Source organism: Ambystoma mexicanum, chromosome 8 (genome assembly GCF_040938575.1).
Source record: "Ambystoma mexicanum isolate Mex_15411 chromosome 8, UKY_AmexF1_1, whole genome shotgun sequence".
Classification (NCBI taxonomy): Eukaryota; Metazoa; Chordata; class Amphibia; order Caudata; family Ambystomatidae; genus Ambystoma; species Ambystoma mexicanum.
Genome location: NC_090929.1, coordinates 1,527,891,073 through 1,527,909,534, shown reverse-complemented (window position 1 = coordinate 1,527,909,534; position 18,462 = coordinate 1,527,891,073). Strand labels below are relative to the sequence as shown.

The 18,462-nt window shown below is 42.8% G+C and overlaps 1 protein-coding gene across 1 annotated transcript in view; it reads right to left on the bottom strand.

The window, feature by feature from the left end:
- Positions 1 to 18,462, bottom strand: part of SORCS3 (sortilin related VPS10 domain containing receptor 3) — a 3,021,596-nt gene that overhangs the window by 2,777,352 nt on the left and 225,782 nt on the right. The window lies entirely within an intron of this gene.

Sequence of the window (18,462 nt, the reverse complement as noted above, 5' to 3'; positions counted from 1 at the left end):
TCAATTTCCGAGCAAATGGGAAAGGATATCTGATGGGGACATCAGAGCCCAGTAAGTGACACGAAAGCCTCACCCACTCTACGGTGGCTGGCGCTCCATCCATAGCAATGCCTTTGTCCACGCCGCGAGAGGCGGGCTTTTGCTGAATCAATTACCTTTCAGCTAAATAGTCATAATGCGGCTCAAACATTCCAGTCCAATTATTTATGTAATGCTTTGTTTTCTATGACTGATACCCTCCCACTAAAGTACACCATATTTTAATTGGTGAACATGGACTTTTGTCAACGTTTCTATCAACTCAAATGTCCCAGCGACTAAGGGCAACACCATGATCCGTGCAGAGCTCGTCAGTTTCAGCTGTGATGTGACTTGGTATGTGCTGCCCTTGGGCAGTAGCTGCAGAATTTACATGCACATATATAGTAGCTGCGGGCCACCAGGTCCATTGCATCCTGATCTGCCAAGCATGCCTTGGCTGTCTCACTAGAGCATTAGCCTGGATGGGGGCTGCCAGCTGCTTGCATCCCTCGCATTATGCAAGGCTAGTTACCTCTGATAATTGTGATCTACTAATTACTGCCACATTTCTAAACTAAACTGAAGTGTTCATTGTGAAGTGATACCCGTCAACAATGATTTCTCTGAAATGAGGTCATGAAAAGCGTTGCCTAGACGGCACTGATTGCCTGTTCTGTTCCCCAGTTCTTCACATTGTCTTAGTTGCAGCATAATGCCGGAACAATGTGAAAAAGGAACAGTGCAAACCAATTTGCTGACAGGATTGTAAAGAGTGTTGGCTTATTGTGGATTTTATTGTTTTCTGTTCTGTGCAGAAAATGGTTTGCTTCAGAAGTCTTGTTAGAGTAACGTTGCACTGGCTCAAGTGAAATGTGTCCCGGTGTCAGCACTATGGCAGAGCTCTCCAACCAATGGCTTTCCAGATGTTTTGGACTTCCACTCCCATGATATTTCACCATTGGCTATGCTTGACAAGGCTGAAGGTAGTTGTAGTCCAAAAAATGTGGAGATCTAAAGGTTGCAGATCCCTGCACTATTGCAAAAATTGCCTCGTGCAAAAGACATATAATTTCAATACATTTTGCATAAGGGCATTCTTAAATAGGACACTGCATTAGCATGAGGGCAAACATTTCCCTGGTGCTGTAATGCTTTTAAAAAAACATGCATTTGCACTTGCCCAATTTTTGACCTGCTGATGGCCATATTTACAAAGCGTTGCCCAATGCGGTGTTGCCATTATAAAATGCTTCTGTGAATTAGACCAATAGAGTGTTAAATTGCACTTCCACTGGTGCAAAGCTTCTGTGACAGCATACCTGTGTGCTAAGTTAATGATGAAGGACGAAATGGGTCTACGCAATGGATGAATTACATCATGTGGATGAAGGGTTGTGTGGATGGAAGGGATAGAAGGACTAGTAGAGTTAATAGATGTAACAGACAAAATGGATGAACAGACGAAGTGGAATGAACAAAGTAAATAAAACAGAATAGATGACACAGATGGAGTACTCGACCTCAAGCACTTTACTGATAACCACCATATCACACTACCACGCTTACTCTTCCCTATACACCAGCACTCAACTAGAATACAACAATTCTATGACACATTCGGTATAGCTGTTCTCATACTAACACCCGCCACATACTCCTCATCATCCTAATTAAACACAGCTAGCACACATCGCTAGCTTATGCGTCTCCTCAGGCCTAACGCAGCCAGAATTCAGTCTGGGTGTCCACCCTCCAGAATTGGATAAATAAGACTGACCCCCCCGCCCCACCACACCTACCGCTAAGAAGCAGCTATCATTCAATTGCCACACCGGCTGCACACATATCTGGTGCACCCACAAAGCCTATTACTCTCTCTCTACTGACTTGAACTACGGTTCCCGAGGGCGTTCAACCTACCAGCGCTTTGAAATCATACCAATGATACATAAGGCACAATATAAATGCCAAATAACATAACATAACATGTTGGAGTTGTTTACCCATCCCAGTTGCGGTATCTCCCCTTTTATTACGCTCCTGGAAAAATCTGTAAGAGTATACCTCAACCTCTCCTTTCTTCTCTCATATCCGGTGTGATGGCTTTGAAAGAAATTAATCAAGACACTTCCTTGGAACTCATAATGGAACGCAGACCAATGGTTTGCCTGTGGTGGCAGACTTTGATTAATAAAGCAGGAACCCTACATTTGATTAACTTCTTTCCCGAGTCACTCAAGCCTTCTCCTTGAGCAAGTACTCAGCTGGAGTTTCTTGGCAAAGTATCGTCCTCAATCCTAAGTGCTAAGGTATAAATAATAAAACATAATTAATTGCACCAGAAAAAGCAAAGTAACCCAGTCTGGTTGCATATCATAGGAAAATTATTACAAGGAAGCCTACAATGTCGCCTGGAAGAACCTAGGTATGTGTAACATGAAAACTGTGGTGATTACTTGCATGCAAAATAGAATGTCAATTTAATGGGTTAATTTCAGAAAATAATCAGTAATCAGATGCAGTGGCAGTGAGTTGTAAGGGTGTTGTGGTGGGTGCAAGGGAATCCTGGGACAACCCTAAATAGTTGGGCTGCCATGATTGATAAGCAACTCTAGCCTTTGTGTAGTTGGAGGTTGTGATGGCCTGGGAGCCACAACATTGACATGGAGCCACTGAAGTTTTGCACCCCTAGTGAAGATGCCCACCCCACATTCTAGTAGCACTTTGCCGGAATAAGGAGGAAAGATAGGGATGGTCTGGAAAAGGAGCAACGGGAAAGGGGAGTCTTGGAACCATCCAGATGCAGGGGAAGAGTGAAGGTCCGGTCAAAGAGGACCTAAGAAGGGATGATCTTGGGGGAGAAGCCCTCTTTGTTCATGCAACGGCTGAGTTTTTTACCTGCCCACCACACCAGAAACATGCATTTGATGCGTATTCTGTCAGTAAAATATTGTGTTGTATTAAAATGTTTCTTTTCTAACACATGTATCACAGTAGAGATAGGGCTGATTTACGAAAGTGTTTTATAATGATGGAATCCCATTGAAAAATGTTTTGGAAATTAGGCCCTGGGTGTATCCAGAGAAATCATGCGCTGTCAGTGACACAATGGTTAATCAGCCACGGGCAGAGTTGGGGGCACCACAGGTTCCAAGAAATCTGGGAAGCCTGGTGTGAAGGAAGCAACAAGGACCACAAAGGGGGAGAAGAAATCAGAAGAGTTGTCATTGCAGCCTGGACTATGCGATAACCTACTGTTGCAAGAAAAATTTAGGGGAAACATTTATGTGGCAAAACTTGCAAATGCAAGAAAGGTTGGGGAAGCAAAGCTTTCCCTTAACATACAAGCTGAATGGTGAGAAAATATGAAAGGCACGTGCCGCTCGGGGGGAATTGTACTCCCTTTTAGGGTACAGAGTCGAATGCCAGCTCAGAGTAGCTACTGGTGATGGCCAGTCAAATACGGCTCACCTGTAAACTAATTCTCACCAACAATGCAGCTGTAGCACTTTTATTACCCATTAAACTGAGTAGTCAGTTCTTCAGGATTACAGAGGGTTTCCGAATCGGGAAACAAGGGACTGGGGGAGGAAGCAGGCACATTGCAACTAAAAGCTCTGAGACTGGGTGACTGAGTGTGGGGTGCATCACTAAGTCAGTTTCCTGTCACTGTCAGACCCTGGTTCTTCTCTCACCGAATCCCCAACCTCATGAGGGACATGTCATTGTCAGCACCTGATTTACCACACTTATCACTGATTTGCATTCAAGATGCAATATTTAGGGCTCATCGATGGAAGGATCCACCACACAGCATCACTCAACAAACTCAAATGCATAGTATATGTGTCAAGCACTTGCTGGAGAGATATATGTTAAACCCAAAAGTCACAGTTTTGTATTTCAACAGTGTTGACTTACCTGTCATCAACCACACCAAGAAACACATTAGCTCACCAACTGGTAGGCACATCTTCCATACAAATGAATCTCAGTTGGTTTTGCCACAATTAGATGCACCTAGTAAGGTGGTTACTATGTAAGTACTTGGCTAGCTTTCATCGGCTTTCATATGTCACCATTCTGTTTAACATGTGACATACATTCCATGTGATAACTATATTCATACAAACCCCACAATATGTTCACCAAGGCAACCCAGGAACAGATCGGGCCAATACATATATGCAGTCATACCGTGGGGGGATCACTATGCAAGAACAATATCTTGCCTCTGTTTTGTTCTGTCTGTGCAAACTACGATTGCTTGTGTTGTTGTCTTTTATGATGTTCAGAAGTATCTCTTAAACAATGTAAAAAGGAGATACCAAAAAACTATATAAACATACGTTTTTGTAACCAGATGTGTGATTCTTTACACATCAATGTGCTGAAACTTCGAATGAACCAGAAGGGAGGAGGTTCTTCAATAATTTTGCTCTCGACCCTTTCGTCTGTGTTCTAGTAACTAAAGCCCTTCTGGGCAGAATAGGGTTGATTCCTCCAGGAGCCCTTCTTTACATCTAGATATCGTATGATACTCATCTGAAACATCTGAGATGCGTTTTCTATGTGTAGTGGTGGCTACACTTTGAGGACAGGGTTATGCTTCCTGGGCAGGCACATTTCCCAAAAGGTGCAGTGTCTCTTCCTCTTCGATCTCCCTACTCTGTCTGTGTCTTCAGGGTGCTCTGCCTCTCCTTCAGCTTTTCTTTACACAATGGAGTAGGCATCGAAAAGATACCACCTCTTTAGACATAGAAAGCAGACTATCAACACCCGTCCTCTGCTCTGATGTAATGCTGTGCTGCTTTCTTCAGTTGAGTCATTTGGGAACTCGGGTTTTGGAGGTTTTCATAACTATCTTTTGGAGCGCAGGTTTTTCTTGATTCGAACAGCCATTACCTCAAATCACAATGTTTTCAAAAAATGCTACACTCCTACAGGTCAACCTATTCAGGAACAGGCCTTAATCTTTTGATTACAGGTAATAGAGCTACCTTCATTGATTTACAGCGCTAACAAATACAGAGGCTCTAAAATGAAAGACATTGAGCAATTATTAGTAATTGTGTTTAATTGCTCCAACCTACTGCAGGATTGATTCTCATTAGAAGCCATCCTGATTCCCCTCAGACTCCCCCCGCATGTCTGGTATTGATCTTTAATAAGGTAGTAATTGGTGACTGAGACCAGAGATGAAAAAGACTCGGGAATTCATGCTATTGCTCTAATTATACACCTTATACTTTCAACGTTTGAAGTTGACAAAAATTCAGTTCCATTCAGTTGGATAGTAATAATTCACATTATTAAAGTAGTAATAACAAATTCCACTTAATATTTGCACTATATTAGAATTATCATGGATACATTAATGTTCTGTGATAATGTCTTGAGCTAGTGATTAGATCTGCTTAGTCCTTCTGTTTTTAGGGGTAACTTTGGCATAGTAGTTTGCAGTGGAAAATGCCAGTAATATAATTTAAGTCCTTTTCGAACCAAATGGCCAAAGGTTTGCCTGTTTAGTGGCAGAATTAGTCCCAATGAAAATCATGTTTGCTTGCAGGATCGGGTTGGATTACTTGAAGAGCATGTGGTAGAGAGGATTAGGTCTGTTTTGTGACTGCTTACTCTTAGCCGGCTTCAACATATCCCTACCTCCACAGTTTCCAAACAGGTTTTTAGAATATCACAGGCTTCTGAGAAGGTCTATCGTAAAATGTACAACTGTAAAGTATCTGCATACGTGTCAGGATAGACACTTAGATGATTTTCAGAAGTGCATTGGAGCTTATAGGGAGGGAGGGAAAGAAGTGTCTCTGTCTGGACTTTGCAGGTCACAGACATGAACAGTGATATAAAAGAGCCTATTTTAACACTTTGGAGCTCATTTTGTTCTGGAGTGTAATGTAAATGGAAGGCATTTCGACTGCAACCTTCCGCTCCAGCCATACACATCCTGCAGCATTTGCCACGGGATGCATTTTCATGCTGATGCAAATGCTGGGGATCCCTATGGAGTCCGGATTCATTGTAAATACTACTTTCCTTGCATACATGGCAGGCAGTGTTTCCTCAATTTGCATGGCAGAGTAGAGAAGTGGAGGGCAGAAGGTGGCATACACGCTTGAACACCACTTTTTTCTCTTGCCCCTTTGTACTCCGCTGTGCAAATGATCAAAATTTGGTGGTTGGGACCCTGGCTATACTGAAGAGCAAATGAACCAGTACCACAAAGCAACCAAATGAGTTCTTTTAGGTTCTTTCATTAATAAGGCATGACAGCCATGCATGGAAATTATTGAAGAATGTGTTACTGTTAAGGGGGTGCTTTGGTTAGTGGTGTGAATGGTGCTTCTCCCTCTCACGCCAATCCTCCTATCTCTGATGGTCCATGTTTATGTTTGCACAAGTAGGAGCAACATATGTAGCATCCTGCAGGAGCTGAGCCTTTTTGGCCTGCATCTATCATGTAGATCTTGGAAGTCTAGACGTGGATTCCACCCAACCAGTGCATCTTCAGTGAGGTGGAAGAACAGCAGAGCAATTGTTATGAACCCATGGCGAGTTTTGAGCCTGCACACCATTAATGAAATGGTTATTTATAAAGAGTTGCATGTGTCTGGAGGTGCTGAGCATTGACAATATTGAGCCTTTAGAGCGCAAGGTAAGTGCTACACCATGTTCCCTCACCCGTTCCTGCCACACTCTCTATCACCACAATCTCCCCTGTGATTCCCAAGCTCTCCCTTTTCTTTGTAGCCTCAACACAAGATAAGAAAGTATGCTTGGAGGTAAACTGATCCCATATTGCTTGTGAACATGTTCCCCCTTGGCACCACTGGCCTTTGCAAACTTGGTCTGTTTCGCCTACCACACATAATTTGCTTCCAGCTAACTATGGCTTGTGCTATATGTATCCTAGTAACAACAGGCAAGACTGGAAAGTCCAGAGAAGCCCAAGAGCCATCCAATTGAGGATATTAGTTAACTCCTCTCAATATTCCCATGCCTTACCTCTGAAAACCTATGTAAACCTGTACTTGCTTTGACATGAAAACCCAATGACATTCTACTTCTAATAAACGCTGCACCTCTGAAAGTTCAGTAGACCCCCCTACCCCTGTAATACATCCCCTACATCTCCACATCTGACTTTACTCTCCGTAGTCCTGATTCCTCTCTGACTGGTACAACATGACCCGGAAGAGTAACCATGGTACCTATAAGAAGGCAGATTTTCTGTTTTTATATGCAAATTTCTTTAATCCTTCTCTCTTGTTTTATTATATTATTATGATCAACCCTGTTTCTCAAGTTCCCATGACTGTGAATTGTGAAATGTGGAGTGTGGATCGACTCCTTTCTTTCCTTCCTCCCTCACATTCAGGACCTAGCCAAGAAGGCCCACTTTCAGCTCTGCCTCCTAAAAGGAAACCTTCCTTTTCTCACTTTCCCCCAGAAGCTCATTGTCTCTAGAGCTCTGGTTACCTCTAGGCTAGACTACTGCAATAGCCTCTTCCTTAATCTACCCTCTTCTTCTCTATCACCCATCCAGCTAATCCAGAATAGGGCTGCAAGACTTATCCTTGGCCTAAAGCCCAGGGACCACACCTCTCCAGCCCAGAAATCTCTCAAATGGCTCCTGGTTGCTGCAAGGATCAAATTCAAATCCCTCTGCATCATCCATAAGGCTGTCTGGGGCCAGGGACCCTGCTGCCTACCACTGACTCTCACTAAATACTGTCCCTCCAGATCTTTACGTTCCTCTGGCACCAACTATCTGTGTGTCAAGCGCTTCACTAAATGGTGAGTTGGTGGCCAAACTCCTTCCTCAGCAGGCTCCCTCCTATGGAACAGCCTCCCCCTTCCTCTTCGTCTTGAGCCAGATCTCCTCAAATTCTGGAATCTCCTCAATGCCTTCCTTTTCACCTTCTTCTTCCCTTCCACCCTCCTCCGATAAACATCACAGTTCCTGAGATTGGTGTCCAGGGCCCTTATGTGTCCTCCCAAACTCCTTCCGCCTCTGCCCGCTCCCAGCACTTGCCTTGGCGCCCACTGGCCTATGCCACAACAGGTCTGCACTTACTAATTTATTGGAAGATGACCACTCTCAACAAATCACTTAACAGCTGCTTACTCCCTTGCACTTCCCTCTGTGGCACTCCTAGCTCTTACCCCCCACACCCTCATCCCTTTTCTCTCTCTGCATGTGTATGTTCTGAATGCTCACAAGGCCTAGTAGGTCCACGTCTATCTTTCATTTTTATATCTGCTTTTCATTCCCATGTTCCCTCGCTGTTGCCCTGTGGGCACTTTGAAACACAATTTACTTGATGTATAAGGGGCTTACAAATATACAATAAATAAATAAAATAAACTAATTTGTGGGAATGTTTATTCAGACAGGGCCCTGTTCTTGGCTTTCAGGAGGACCCATTCAGCCTCTGTGAGCAGCAAAACTAATTAGAGTTGAGATTGCATGAGAGAGAGCATCATCGCCATACCTGGTGACTTGTCCTGTGGGCAGGCACTCTAATATCTGTAAAACTCTGATATTCAACCTAGTCGTAGGAACAGCTTAGTATTGATATGGACTAAAATCTTAGATCCCATGTCATGCAGCCAACACAAGATTTTTAAATCTTTGCAATGCCTGTTCATAGAGCAGAGAGATAAAAGCTTTATGAAGGAATATGTCTGCCCTTACAGGGTTTCCATTATACAGTGGGTTGGGGCTATTCTGCAGTGATTATGTGCTATAGCGCCTTGAAGTGTCTAATGTGCTAGATGGAATTATCAATAATGATCTCATACCCAAATAACCACACAGACTCAAAGAACATGCCAAAGTACTACTTTATTGTAAGCATGAATAAAGTGGGGCAATCTGGAGAACAACAAGTAGTAGTATTTCACACACTCACCCTCCAATTATGACAACACAAAGGCTTTATACCGTAATGTACGTCAGCTATGATGTCAACCTTCATGGCAAACTGTAAAAACCTACATGACAAAATGTAAAAATCTATAAAGGGGAGGGTTTGTTAAGGGAATATATGTACCGATATATCAAGTAATTATTAGTATTTTCACTGGATGCCCCTTATCTGGTAGGCACACCTTGAACCTCCTCTAAATATGTATAATACTGATTATAGCAAAATAATAGCAGTTGGTTCACCTTTACAACAGTGTATAGCATTTTGCTACATAGACCTGCTGATTGGTTGGCATTCTCTCCCAACCTTGGACTTTTGGCTCGTTAACAACACACAATCAAAACAAAACACAGATGCAGAGAATAACATCAGTCTACTACGCACTTGCCCAATTAGTCCATCATCTCTCATCAGTCAGGCCCCGAGCCAAAGCTGTTTCGTTATACTTGGCCTTGCAACCTGCTCTCTGTGCTAGGACATTCGAGGGAGTATAGCCACACTGTTATCTTTATCTGGGGCTAATAAATAATGCTTGTTTTCAACTTCTGAATCATGTATGAGAAGACCATGATTTTGACAATTTTGTCCTTCTATTTACTGCTATTTGATTTAATTAGGCTGGGTGTCATTTCTCTTCTTGGCCTCTGGAGGCTTGCTCACTCCACCATGTATAGGCTTTTACATATTCGAATATCCAACACTTGGCTCTTGCAGATGTTTTCTTCTTTGCTTAATCTAAGGGAAATATGTCTTACGTACATGGCCTATCCTCTTGACTCCCTTTGTGCTTTGCTATTATCCCTTGATGTGGCGTCCTTGATCCTAGGCCAATAGACTTCACGGTGTTCCTCAAATGAAGCTATTTTTCCAGCATCTCCTGACTCTGCAGCCCTGGCCTGTCTCCAAGGCAGCTTGAATAGTTTCAATAAGAGTCCAACGTCCATTTTTCTGTCATGGCCGCTTTGGCCACCTCATGTTTTCTTCTGCAGAAAGCTTCTATCTCTTAACTACCTTGCATTTCTGCATATGTACATTTGCTTCATCTCTTCTCTTATTGCTCTGGTGCATATGACTTCTTCATCTTCGATTACATGTTTCTCTTATTTCTCCAGTTACATCTTTATCCTTTTAGCATTTGCATATCGGTTCAGTGTGTCTGTGTGTATTTATTCCATGGTGTTACACTGCTCTCGGCAGATTTCAATTAAAGCTCTTTGTTGTCCAATGGTGTGTGCAGACATCCTTCCACCCTTTCAGTTCCGGAGGCACGGTTGATACGGTTGTCTAAGTGCATATCGTCTCTTGTACACTCTATGTAGTATTGGGATGATGCCTGGGGTGCCATATAGAGCTCTTCTCTTACTACTCCAGTATGACGGAGTTAAGGGGGCGGGAGCCGGTGATAACATGTCTAGCCGCTCCTCTACAATTACTGCCTGCCTGGACTGTAATGACATGTGCTAGGGGTTCACCTTTTCCTCTGCAATAAGGCTGGCTGTGAGTCTTAGGGACTACAGTCCTGTCTTTGGTCATACACAATTACTTTAAAAAATACAAGGAAATGTGCATTTTGACTTACTTTCGCTTTTTTGTTAGTTTAGTTGTTTAGAGGTATGTGCATGGTAATACCCCTCCTGTTCAATTCAGATAGGTCTCTCCACAGTTGTATCATTTGGACAATATGTAGGGCTGGAGTTAATGGGCGCTGACACAGTTAAAGGGGTTGGATCACATTGTGCTTGTAATAAATTGCTCTGTTTACATTGTTAGTACCAATCATTTGTGGGTTAGTGTAAGTCCTGTTGGACTTCCCAAGCTGTTACCTCACATTCTGCGCTGACACCAGCCTTTGTGGAGAGTAGTGTATGCCAGGGGATTTGTGTAGGTTGGAGTGGTGCCTTTTTGTGCTGGCCTGTGATGCAGCAATCTCAGTTGGTGTCTGAAAGGCCTAGGGGATTGGATGCGAGAGTGGAGGAGATCTCCAGCTACCATGAGCAGGTTGTAGAGGGGTTTTCAGGGGGCTTGGAGTTTGATAAGGCAGGCTAAGGTGCCATGGCAAAAGGACTTCACTGGTCTCCCTAGAAAAATCAGGCTCTAATTGGACGACTGGGAGCACTTATTACGGTCTAAGCAAGTGCCGTGGCATATGTCTGTTAGCCAGAGTCTCCACTTTTTTTTAGGCACCTGAATGCCCCCCAAATGTTTATGAGCATTTATATAGCCCCTTTCATCACATTGCCTCCCCTCCTTGGCCATCATCAAGACCACATGATCTTGTTATCTCTATCCCCAAACACCACAGGGCAACCTTGTCCCGATTACCGGAAGGACAAAGGCTATGCTTTTTCCATAACTCAATGGGTATTTTAGGCAGGGCACCTTAATTGAACCATAGCACAATCAGTATCTTCTCGAATGGAGGTGGTAGGTTCATATTATGATGTCTAAGTTCATACTTAATCATCACAAGTTGATTGGTTCAGAATATTCATGGGGCTGAGACACTGGTGGTGGTGATCAGTGAGCTATGCTTGCATTTGTGATTTCCCTGTTCGCCTCCTGAGGAAGGATATCCTAAATTGTAATGTTTCTTTGCTTGAATGCAAAGGATGCCTTTAGTTAATTTAGTGGTTTTCTGCATCTTAGTGGCACAGTTCTGAGTTAAAACTATGCTTCTTTGACCATTTTCTTTAGGGTGGCTGTTTCTGGTTTGAATGAGTGGGTTTTCTTATCTGGGTTGGAAATGTTTTAAAGGACTGGCTTTGGTCTAAAACATTAGTATCTGGGTCAGAGTCCCACAGTCAAGGCTGACATCTTGTGTAATGAGCATCAGACAGATTTTGAAGTCTGTAATTCCAAGGTTTTTGTGCAGGTGACTGGCATACTGACTCGCAGCTTCAATCTCCACATTACTGGTAAAATAGTGCCCATTTGGGCAGTCTGCATGTATCCCCACAGGGCAACAAGTTGTTTACACCCACATGTAAAACTTGGGCGTATTAGAGAAATCAATCAAGACAAATAAGAAAGCAGGACAAACATGTTCTTCGCAGTGGGCCCTTTTCCCCCTGGAGCGCTAGTGATAACCTTAGGAGGAACAGATGGGTCAAAAGAAGCCACTCTCACATGAAGGATCCGTCTCTCTTCTCCTCGATAGGGGCAGCTGTGTCCAGTCACTGTGATCCTCAGCAAATTCAGAGAGATATTGAGAAATACTTGGGCAGCTGTATCCAGTCACTGTGATCCTCAGCAAACTCAGAGAGATATTGAGAAATACTTGGGCGGCTGTGTCCAGTCACTGTGATCCTCAGCAAACTCAGAGAGATATTGAGAAATACTTGGGCAGCTGTGTCCAGTCACTGTGATCCTCAGCAAATTCAGAGAGATATTGAGAAATACTTGGGCAGCTGTGTCCAGTCACTGTGATCCTCAGCAAATTCGGAGAGATATTGAGAAATACTTGGGCAGCTATGTCCAGTCACTGTGATCCTCAGCAAACTCGGAGAAATATTGAGAAATACTTGGGCAGCTGTGTCCAGTCACTTTGATCCTCAGCAAACTCAGAGAGACATTGAGAAATACTTGTGGAACTCCTCTTTGGGCGTGGTATAGAAGTATACCGGCTAAACGCTTTTAGAGTTATGGCTGCTTTGACGAAGCTCCATATAGAAGGTGACGTGTGTCTGCTGGACACGAAGGGTCACCTCCCCTGGGTGCATTATAAGATATTTTAATAAAATAAAATACATTTTGTTCTATTTGTGTTTGTGTCCTTAAGTGCAGTCCATATGGTGTTTCATGGCTGAAATTTGCCTGAAATCTGTCTGCACTGTTATGCTGAAAAGTATTCCAGTGCCACCTGCAGTTGGGGGATGGAGGAGCACTCTGCCAAATGGCACACTGCTCTTCCAATACACCCCTCCTGGCAGAGCCGAGACCTCCACCGATAGGCATTTTCTGTCAGAGTCCTTCTCCTTGTCTACTGTGATTTCTGTAGTGCATTTAGTGTGTCACCCAGCGGCATTCTCGTTCACCATCCAACAATAGTGCACCACTGGGCAATAACTAGTACTAACAGCAAGCATACAATACACCACAGCCACTACCAGCATTGTCTATAAAATAGAGCTCCACTCCAATCGTACAGTTGCCTTGGGAACACAAAGCTCCTGTAACCTTTTGAACATGAACAGTAAGTTGCAATTGTTCTGTGCTAATAAGCAAGTAATGAGTTGACGCTCTTGCTTTGGCATGGCATGTTTTCACTATGAAAGAAAGAGCGGGCACCTGCCGTTCACCACAGCACAGCCGATCCAGCAGCCCAGTAAAGCGGCAAGGGAAACTGGAGAGAGAGCGGCCATTGAAAACAGGCCATTAAAACCTCGTCTTTGAATTGAAATGAAAGCAGAAATAAGTCCCATTGATGCTCTATGCAGCTACCGCCGGACAGCTGATTTGTGCAAATCTCTGGAAGTTGATTAAAAGAAACAAAAAAAATCTCACACTTAAAAGCCACCAACAATTTCTGATAATAAGGTTCTTGAATGATTTAGTTGGTGTGTGATCAGATCTGACGCCCTGTATCTGATGGTGCCGTGTTAAAGGAACCGGAGGATTGTTCTTGGCACTTTGAGTCTTGGCTCATCAGAGAGAGTAAATTCTGCCCGACAAACCGCTCTTTATACATCAAAGCCACCCCCTACAGTTTAGCCCTACTCTGTGGCATGCCGCCCCGTTCTGTAATTCACTTTTTAATGGTACTGGTATCCACAAAGGCAAACATGGTGCCAGTTTGAAAGGATACCCATTAGTAATATTTGTCACTTTTGATAGGTCTTTTTTTTTGCTCATTTTAATGCTTACACGTACATTTCATTGCCGTTTCTTGGCATAGGACAGAGTCAGGAATGGATAGCAGCATTTAAAAGCAATTAGCAGGTATAATTTGCCCATGAGCAAAATGCGTGCGATTTACAAACGGAAGTGCAAATATAAATGAATCCATCCTTTGTGGATCTTCACAAATATGTGGGAATCTAAGAAGACTCACAAAGATGTGAGTAGTATTGACTTCTATTTCCTTTTGTTAATCACTTGCATTCCAACCATGTGCAAAATGCACGTGATCCAGAAAAGGAAATATACATCAGTGCAATCTTCCTGACTCTGCAGATTCACAAAGATTGATTCAACTACATTTTTCTGAATCACGTGCTTCTTACTAATGTGTCAATCACACTGTTATCGTGTGTCTGTGTGTGTGTATATGTGTAAGAGATAGATCCATTGTGTGAATCAGTGCCATAATTTGCATTGTGCAATATGTGGCCTGTGCAAAAGTTAGGTTCTCCAGAGTGACTGCCATGATGGGAAAGCAAATTCCCCGTCAACATTTAAAGAAACATATATTTCGTGTTAGTAAACCATTGCATACGCTGTGTATATTTTCCGTGCGTAAATAGTATTCCACGAAATCTGGAGATAGCGTATGCCGGAAATATGTTCACAACCATTCACTCTTTCAGTTGGGATATCCTATTCTGAAGCTTTGACATGTTTGCATGTATGTTTTGACTCAGAATGAAACTGTACACTTTGCCTAATTATCAACCTGGGGCCAGTTAATCAAAACGTTGACCTTGTGCAAAACGAGTAGCAAATGAATATGGCAACAATGTTGCTACTTAGATAACACAGAATGGCGAAACCAGGTTTAGACCCAGTCAGTATCGGCTGAAAATGTGCTCACAAACACCTGGGCCGGCAATCTGTGGCTCTCCAGATGTTTTGCTGCATAACTGCCATCAGCACAAGCCAGCATAGTCAATAGTGAGTGATCAAGGGGTAATAATTCACAACATCTGGTGAGCTTCAGCTTGCAGACCGTTGCACTAGGGCAAACAACAATGCACACTATTTAGTTCACAAAGATGGCTCCGTAACGTGAAAAGAAACATGGTAAATACATGTATTGCTTTGTTATGTGGCAAACATTCTACAAAATTAGATTCATTTTTTGCCCTAGTGCAAACATGTTTAGATAATACAGATTGTGACAAATTCTCTTTGCTCCATTCCATATTTTCTATGCATTTGAGCACCACAGCCCCATTGTAGATAATCTGGTCACTGCTAGAAATTGGAGTAGTTCTGCTTTCTTAAGAAGCATTTCACCCACCCCTATGTACTTCTTCTACCTACACTAGCAAGACAATGTGGCACTAAGAAGCCAAGTGTCATAAAGATTAATAAGCAAAGCAGAAGCTAGAAGTTCATTACCTCCCTAGATACAATTGGCATCACATACTCAACTTGTACAGCCATAGCACCGTTTCCTTTGGTTTGGAAATATTCAATGTGTGATGACGATGTTATTGCTAGAAAAGTTCAGAATCTCTTTACTTTACCAAACAGAGCCCAGACGGTTGTTGCAAATCCACCTGTTCAAAGCTACCAAGCCCCTTAAGTCCCTAAAACATCAGATGCGCTGCTTGTCTAGCCACGCGTTTGCCTTTCCCAGACGTCCGCTCAAACCCCTGATTCTGTCATATATGCGAGGTGGTGTCTTCCTGGAGTTATGACAGCATACCATTTCAGTAGATAATATTCATTGACCTTTGGACACTCCTAGTTCCTAATAGTTACCTGTAGCTCCTGGAGTTAGAAATGTGTTGGAAGACCGATAAGCACTGAGGTTGTATGCGAGGATGCAAGAGGCAGTTTTACTAAATGTTTTTCGTCTACCACACTGCAGAAAAGGGCTTGTTTTGCTGTGCCAGGCAAACGTCCTTCACATGTTCTGCTGCTGCTCTTGCTCGCTCCCAATTGATATGCATATCCTGTTGTACATTTTATATTACAAATCAAGTTCTTGAGTTTGGATCCATGACAACAAAATCAATGATAGTCAATAGAAACCAGTTAATTGAACAAGAGTGATGAGCATATTTCAAAAGCACACATTTATTAATTTCCCACTAAATAAATGAGTAAAGTATGTTGATCATGAGCTTAATCTCCCCATTCTAACTATACTTTGAGAGATCTTTCTGATGTCTGCTAATTGGTCTGTCTTTTGAGGACAAACAGACACAACAGCATGGATGTGGTTGAGGTTAGTTTTAATCCAGTGGAGACACCAGCCAGCCATCACAGTGTGACTGATGCTTCTCCCAACCACCTGACCATTCCAACATAAACAGTTCTCATCTTCACCGTTCTGGAACCCATTTGTGAGGGTGACTTCCAGGACCAGCAGTAACATACTACACCAGCCTGGTTGCCATCCTGTGACCTAGTGCACTGACCATACTAATCAATATTATCATATCAGCAACACCTGAACTCCATGATGCTTATCAGGGTCCATGATTGCCACCATCCATAGGTTTCTCACTATGATTGGTGAATCTCTGGCCAGCAATTCCATGTGTTTGCCATGTTCTGTGTGACACCCCTGCCAGTATACCAGTTCATCCTATATCATCAATGTGTCCATTCCCTCCATCCATTAGGAGATCCTGGGACACCAGAGAGTACTAATATCCCTGATTGGAACAACTGATGCATGCAAGCCACAGAATGTCTTCTCTCCTCTGTTGCTTTTCTACCGTTTGCATATACCCAAAAGCATGTGTTTACAGGATGCTACTACCTCCGAACCCTACACCTTAGATAGATAATTCCCAGTTAAGGCCTGGCAATGCTGCATGAAGGGTCATTCCCTTAATTAATGGGCTAAGGAGCCTGTTGCAGATATTTATCTCCAGCAGTTCTAGCCAGATCTCCTTCCCATCATAAGCAACCAATCTAGTGAATAATATATGTGGGCAGATATTTTTGTTGCACCAGTCTAAGGTTAGTGTTGATAACCATTCAAGCGTGCCATTACGTTCTTCTTGCACAGCACCCACGTCCAATTCCCATTTTGCTTTAAGCTTGTCAATGGGATCAGAAGAGAAGGCTGTAATGCATGTTAAGTGTGCAGAGATTGATTGTCTCAGTATCCTGCCTTCTCTTGATTTCATCTCAATTGGGAATCTCTGTCGGAGGTCAGGATCTCCCTGAAATTATAAGTTGAGTTTGTGGTTGTGCAGCATTTATAATAGTGTTTTCCTTCAAGTGCAAATTCTGGTTAGGGAAGCAAAACATTTGCAACTTCCAATCTTGATTAGATCCCCAATTTGGTAGTACAGTGAGTCCTCTATAGCGCAAATCCCCCTAGCTTCCATGTGGATTTGGCTACTTACCCAGTTCAGAGGGAAGTTTTCAGTGTTACATTTTTGAACCACCTCAGTCTCTGGGTTGCTTTCTGCTAAGCACTTGAGGACAGGCCCATTAATCACAGGAGGACTCCTTTACCCGTATATAATACTTCTGCCACTCTATGGTGTCCAATTTTCCCTATTTCAAAATGAATAGCAGAGTCCATTCAATTTTTTCTAGACATTCTGTTACCACTGCAAGGCCCAGCAATACAGCATTAGATCTGGCATTGCAAAACCAGCTTCCCATGCAGAATTAAAGAGTGTTGACAAGGCAATTCCTGGCACCTTGCCCTCCCATGGTAATGTCCTTTTGGCCAGCTTCTATTCTGCAAAATAATTTGATGAACACTTCAGAAGGAGTATTCTGTAAATTGTGTTGGAAGTTAGGGAAGCTGATCACTTTGAACAGTGCTATTCTATCCAGCAAGGACAATGGGAGTTTCAGCCAACTCCAGGCAGTGCCAATTCCTTCAACAATAGGAAGGATGGTTTGCAATAGGAAGCTTTCCTTTCAAATTGTTATGAAAATCCATAAATACATTTAAAAAATCCTGTTCCACTTTAAGTGTGGTATTTCTAGTTATTGCCACATCCCAACCTTGATTGGAAACCAGATTAACTTTAGTTCCAAATGAATTCTGTACTCCCTGATATTATATAACAGCCACATTTTACCCAACCAAATGAATATATCATCTATATATATTGATGTTTTGCATTCTGTTCCCTGAGGATACAAATACCCGAAACAAGTGGGTTCTCATGGATCCATCCTGCAGGGGACTCAATAAACAAGAACAAAGAATCACAGACAGAGAGCACTCCAGGCGTGTCTCCCTGACAAGCTGTACGCATCTTTAAGTATAACCATTATGCAGCACTCTAGCTCAGGGTTCCACATATAAACGACAACAAATGTAAGAAATTCCAGACCATATGCCATTGTTTTCAATATTGCCGTTGTAAATCTTCCTGCAGGTAGGTTTGGGTTGGATTTAATATAATGTCGACATAGCTGTGAAGCAAATCATCTCTGTATAATAAGGATAGACAGCAAAAGGACACCATGATATGAATACAATCAGAAGCACAGACCATTAGGGGAACACTTGGAAGGTCATGCTAACAGGGTATACATCATTTCACAGGCAGGAGACACAGGTTATCGATGTAAAGGTGGACTCAATCTTAATTTCTTTTTCGGTGTACCTGCAGCTGGGCTCACT